Source organism: Pinus tabuliformis, chromosome 5_2, assembly GCF_031772625.1.
Source record: "Pinus tabuliformis cultivar Carrire ecotype Pingquan chromosome 5_2, CPIR1, whole genome shotgun sequence".
In the NCBI taxonomy this organism is placed as follows: Eukaryota; Viridiplantae; Streptophyta; class Pinopsida; order Pinales; family Pinaceae; genus Pinus; species Pinus tabuliformis.
The window spans coordinates 567,847,275-567,853,559 of NC_142306.1; positions in this window are offsets into that span (position 1 = coordinate 567,847,275).

The following is a 6,285-nucleotide window of genomic DNA, read 5'->3' on the forward strand; positions in this document are numbered from 1 at the left end:
CTTTGTGGCCTTCATGTAGTTTTCCCCAACAGTGAAGACTGCGCCCCAAAGTTCCTCATCCAAGCCTGAGTTGCACTCTGTGTAGTCTCAGTGACCATCCTCCCTCTCTGTCACCTGGCACTGCGCAGTCCGCAGTTACTGGGCCTTCTTCTCAGCTTGTCACATGTCTCAGGCACAGACCATGGAAAGAAATGCATCATCTTAGACTAGGCGGTTTTGGATTTTATGTCGTCCCGTCATGAGTGAATTGCAGGAACAAGTACACTGATAGAGCATGGTGAGATGACGAACAAAATGGAGGAGGAGCGCACATGTTATAAGAATCACTTGCATCTCGATGGAAAAAAGAAGCTCATCAAAGAGAAATCGAAAGGAGCACATGCATGTAACCATCTTACAAGACCAAGACCATTGAAGACCTCGCAACATCAAGCCATGCGAAGGAAAAGAAAAAGAACATCCATCACTCAGCAACAATAATAACTTGAAATTGCCACCACAACTAGCCAGTCCATGTCAGCAGTGTCATGTCAAGTTGTGTCATGCGTTGTCAAGGAAACATCACTACTATGGGTCGTATCTATTATAACCGAATGTAATGTAAAGTGAAATTCCAATGGACACACACAAGAATATGAAGAGTCATGTCAGTTGAAAATTCATAGGAATTTGAAAGGTCTTGAGGGTAGTTCAAGAGTCACAAGGGTCAAGCATTACCCTTGGCTATATATAACCCTCCCATTTTATGAGCAGGGAATTTTCACCTTAGTTCCAGTCAGTTCTTTGAGGAGAGAGGAGCGGCTCCAATGTCCCACTACTAGGACTAGTGATGTATGGTGTACATATGTGTCTTGGAACTTTTTCTTAATACAGAATCCTGTTAAGACCATCACATTTTCATGAATGTTTTGTACATGTTAGTAAGAATATTCTTTTGACATTTGTAATGCATGTTTGTTTCACCTGTACTAAGATAGTTGAACAACTTTTGTTGTTTTAGTACTTTAATTGTTGGGAATATGTTGTATTGGTTATCACTGTTGTCTCATCCTTGTGGACTATTTCGCAGGATATTAGACAAACCTTTCTTGTTTACTGGTTATAATGACCATCACATCCGTGTGTACTACTTTGCTGGATGGTGTACGTGTTTTCCTTTGTACTTCGGTTTTAATGAATGCAGCATTCGATGTCAACTACTTTGTTGGATGTTGGACAGACCTCTTTTGGTTCACATGTGTCTCTTCCTGGGTGGTAGTACTACCTCTCACTTAGAGGCTCACTTTACTCCCCTCCTTATAGTAAGAGAACCTAGACACAAGTTATATTAGACACTCACCTCGCTTTTCAAAGATACCAACATAACACTCTCATGTGATGAACAGTAAGAGCTAAGGAAAATCTCTAAGAGAATGGAAACTGGGCCATCATATCGGATGAGACTCCTACACCAAATGATGTGAGGTCTAGTTGGGACTTCATACCAGGGATATCTCCTTAATGTTAGTGGGTCCAGCACCGTCAACAATTTTGGCACTAGAAGGAGGGTCACCAATAGTTTATGGCTTATTGTCCCACTGACCCCACTCATACATCATTTGTTCAAGGAAGTAACATTCACTCCCTCTCCCCTACACGCAATTATGAATTTGGTCATTTCTCACCTCCCATACCTGAACGTGAAATCTCGTATCATCATATATGAGTTGTTCGTCCCATCACCAGTCAATTTGTAAAATTTGTTGGACTCATTCTAGGATTTTACGCTCTTCCATATTCTCAGAGGAAGCAAAAGACTACCCCACAGGAGTGGTAGTTTCATCTGTGGAAGAAGTGATCTTTTCCACTCTTGAAGAGCTGGTAGAAGCTATGGAAAAAGAAGAGGAACCTCCAATCATTCTAAAGGAAGAAAAATACAACGTCTTACTCTCGGGCTCAAAATCCAGTGGAGGAGGCAGAGGGGAAGGAAACGAAGGAGGAGGAGAAGAGGACGAAGAACCAACAAACTTAGAAGAATAATCATTTGATTCGGAAGACGAGGAGGAGGACGATGAAGAGGACAACATGGCAAAACAAAATATAGAATGGATGACTCAGGGCCCATTGACACTCCCAGGTGTTCTGCACAAGATGTCGAGACACGTGGAGAAGCTCTTAACAAAATATGACCCTGAAAAGATAGTGAAGGCAGAAGATCACTTAGACACGTTCTACCTACATCTTCAAACACTTGAGGTACGTTATAATGAATTTGCATGCAGACTATTTCCATGTGCGTTGGATGGCAGAGCAACTATATGGTACCACAACCTTCCGCCAAATTCCATCCAGAACTGGGGGGTGTTGAAATGGATCTTTCTTGTAAAGTTTGTTACAAGACCCCCATCATGTTTCTAAAGGAGTTGGGCAGTCTCAAGATGGAGCAGAAAGAGAAGGTTAAATATTTTGATCTGAGGTTTAATCGCATTATGAACAAGTTCTCAGCAGACACCAAACCTCATGACTCCATCACCAACGACTATAACACATCTACATTGTCGAACAGTATTGCGCATTTCGTCAAGCGAGTTGCGAGACCAACATTGACAGAAAACTATGAAGAGGCTATTGTCGTAGAGAAAGAACTGCATGTTATGAGAAAGGCTAAGGAAAAGAAAGTAAATGACTTTGAGAGTTTTACTCGTCTTGTTAATTCCCTGACCACCGAAGTTGTTGAACTTAAACAATGGACGCGCGAGACAACCATGAACAACCAGCCTTCTAGGTACCCATAAAAGAAGAATGTAGCTTCAAACAACAGCAATGGACAACTGACCAAATTTGTGCATAGTTGCAATTTGGTTCTAAACCTTGACCAAATCGCAACAGATTCATACTGCACATTTCACATGACAAGCACTAAGAAAGAACGTGCCCAGAATGGAACAGTGGAATTAGAAGCATGGCTACACAGTTGTCGAACACCATCACGGCTAATGAGTTGGTTGAGCCTATCAATGAAGAAGAAGAAGATGCTACATCTGATGAAGCCCCAAGTACTAATACCACCACCGAGAAGGAGCTTTCGAGTGACAGTCTTGCCTCGAAGAAAAACTACAGATCTAACTTGAGAAGCCAAGGGGTCCCCACTATGTTTGACATACCGAGAGATAAAATGAGACCAGATATGTTAAGGACAGTAGGTCCAATGGTTAACTCAACACAGAAAAATTAGAGCAAGTCTGGGAAGACAACTACAACAAAGAGTGTTTCCACAAGAAGTAAAGACAAAAGCACTCCACCGGAAACCACAAACTCAGTTCCACCCCCGGACACCTCTGTGAATCTCCCTGCTTTGGACTATAACAATGTGGAAGACACGAAGAAGACTCATGCAAACATATCTCTGTATGAACTCACCAAAATCACAAGTCAATGGGGCATTCTTCTACAAGCACTTGGGAAAACATCTACAGGTGATGCTACCTCTTCCAACAAGGGATCAAGTAAGTTTTCTAACATGCTCGCATATGTGCTTAATGTGCTCCACGTGGAGGAGGAAAACTCGCTCTACCCACCATTCTTGTTATCATTCGAAATCTTCACTTTCAATGTTCACAACTGATTGGTTGATTCAGGAACATCAGTCAATGTCATGACACTCTCCATTGTTAAGAAGATCAATGCTCAATGGAGTAAGACAAGCACAGAGATCATCCAACTAGACAGGACATGCGTACCATCCATTGATGAGCTCAGGGATGTGATCATCTGGTTATTGTAATAGCCCTGGTGAAAAGTTCATGTAATAAAGATTAATAAAGGAAAAATAAGACCACGGTTAAGGGACACTTATTCCAAGTTAAGTGTTGCACAAAGATATTCTAGTGGGCATCACTGGATGTGTGTTTTGGCTAAGGAAATTGGCAAAGGCTAAGGCAAAGGCATTTTTGGCACATTTATTTATAAAAATAAAGGAAATTGGGAGAAGAGTAAGGTGAAAGGTCACATGTTGCATATGAGGAGGAAATTGAAGGAAAATAATGGAAAATGAAGAAAATAGAGGCCTCGTTCATAAAAAGGCTTCTTAGGATCAGTTGGTAACCTTTTTTCAGTTCAAATTTGGATCTCTCTCTCTCACTCTTGGTCACTTAAATTTTTCTTGGAGCACTCTAGTTTGGAGCAAAGGAAAGGGAAAGCAAGGAAAGGGAAATCAAGGAAAGGAAAGGAAAAGCAAGCAAGGATCAAGGAAAGGAAAGCATGACTCAAGAAACTGTAGTAGGAATACTTGTGGTAACCTTTTGCATGTGTGATTTTCTAGCTGGTTTGGACATGCATGACTTTGCATGCAGGTGTATGGTTCTCTTGCAGTCGGTGGCATGGTTTTTCCGGGTTATGACAGTGGATTTTAGCCTAGCCTAGCCTTTTTCCGGATGCCATGGTATGTTGGGATGTTATTTCAGTTTTTAAGCTTCAGAATTTTTGGATGGATTTCGGAATCCGGGGGCAAAGGTGGTCTCAAGGTTCATTCCCAAAGGCCTAAGAACCCCTTGACCGGTTTTGGCAGGATACACGATAAAGCCTAAGGGAGTAGTCTCGTTTTAGGGCCTAATGACCTGAGTTTGGATTGCAGTAAAGCCTGAGAGATAAGGAGACGAAAAATTCCTCAAGGATAGTGATGGATTTCGGATGGCATTCCAAGTTTGGTTCAGTGGTGATTAGAGCATCGGTTTGCGTGTGATCATGATTTGATGAGGGTGGAGGTAGTTTAACCTCTAGATTCCCTTGGTTGTTCTTGAATTGGTTGTTCTATGAGATCCCACATTCATTCTTGGAATATGACATGGGGATGACTAGTTGAAAGAGAGATTTGGTTCAACCACGTCTATGGTCGGGTGGTACGTGGAAGTCCCGAACCTAGTCGGATTTTCATATGATTAATAAAAGCTAAGTTCTCTTACTTTTGCACTGATTTATATGTGGATTTAATGGTTTTCATATCTATGATATTTATATGGTTTTATGCTGGTTATAAGCATGGTTGAATGACTAGTTTATGTCATGGTTATTTCATATATTTGCTTGTAACTGTTAAATGGATGGATGGAATACCTAATTGATGATGTAGTAGTTCAATGGAGAAGGAGGTTATCCCTCTGTTTGTATTTCATAAGTTGTTTCAGTCATTTATGCTTTCTCTTGTATCCTAGACATGTAGGTTGCATTGATGCTAATTGTTTGGCACAATGTCAATCCCATTTGGGGATGCTCAGGCCTAGTCCTAAGGGTAATTTTTTATTAATCATCATTTTTATCATGTTTTTAATGAATTCTAGAAGTTACAACAAGTTTTGGGCAGAGGCCAGGATTTTGGGCTAGAAAAGTGGCTTAAATCCTGAGGTCGATGGCACATAATTAACAATTTTAGTCCACAGTCACTGGCAGGTAGGCTTGTGAGAGAGAATTTGGGTTTTTGGTCATTCCCTTTCCCATAACATGAGAGCGATTATGGCCTCAGAGCTGCAGAATAGAAGTGGGACCCAGTGACATGTTATCTGAGTGACTGACTTGTCTCCTAAGGGTTCTGTTGATGATGTTGGATAACTGTATGTGATGTTTTATTGATTCCACTTCCTTAAGGTGACATAGGACGTTCAATCTGATCACAGTAGCATCTCTCCTCATGTTTTCCTTGGTTGGCGTGGTTACTTTGGGTAGACCTAGGAGGGGGTGTTAGAGTTATCATTTGATGATCGAGTTCATCAATTCATCAATATTGTAGTTCCCGAAAGCATACAACATATTTCTTAGCAGAGACTAGTCAAGCAAGCTGCAAGGATACTTTGCCATTGATTGGTCACACCTATGGATTTTGTACAAGGGCAAAAACAACCAGATTCAAGTGTTGTCAGAGAGATACATGAAACACAATGTGACTCCCTTGAACGGAGAAAATGAAATATTGGCTTTCATAGACTTATGTTTATCAATTTATTTATGGAAACACAGTTGGGGTGCTATATTGCAGAACCATCCCCTACCCAACCAAACACACAGTTGGGTCTCCTTCCATGCCCAACTGGCGAGAATGAAACTTATACATTATTTTTAACAATAGTAGCAGTAATGATAGTAGTACTAGTGTGGTAAGCAGTCCTTGTACATACAATATGTGGACCATGTAACTTGACGGATCCATGATGTAGGAGGGCTCTAGAGATGGTTTTGTTTTAGCAGATCCGATGCAAAGAGAACAATTAATCTCTAGCCACTTGGAGTTCGAGTGCATGAACAACTTTTCGAGTA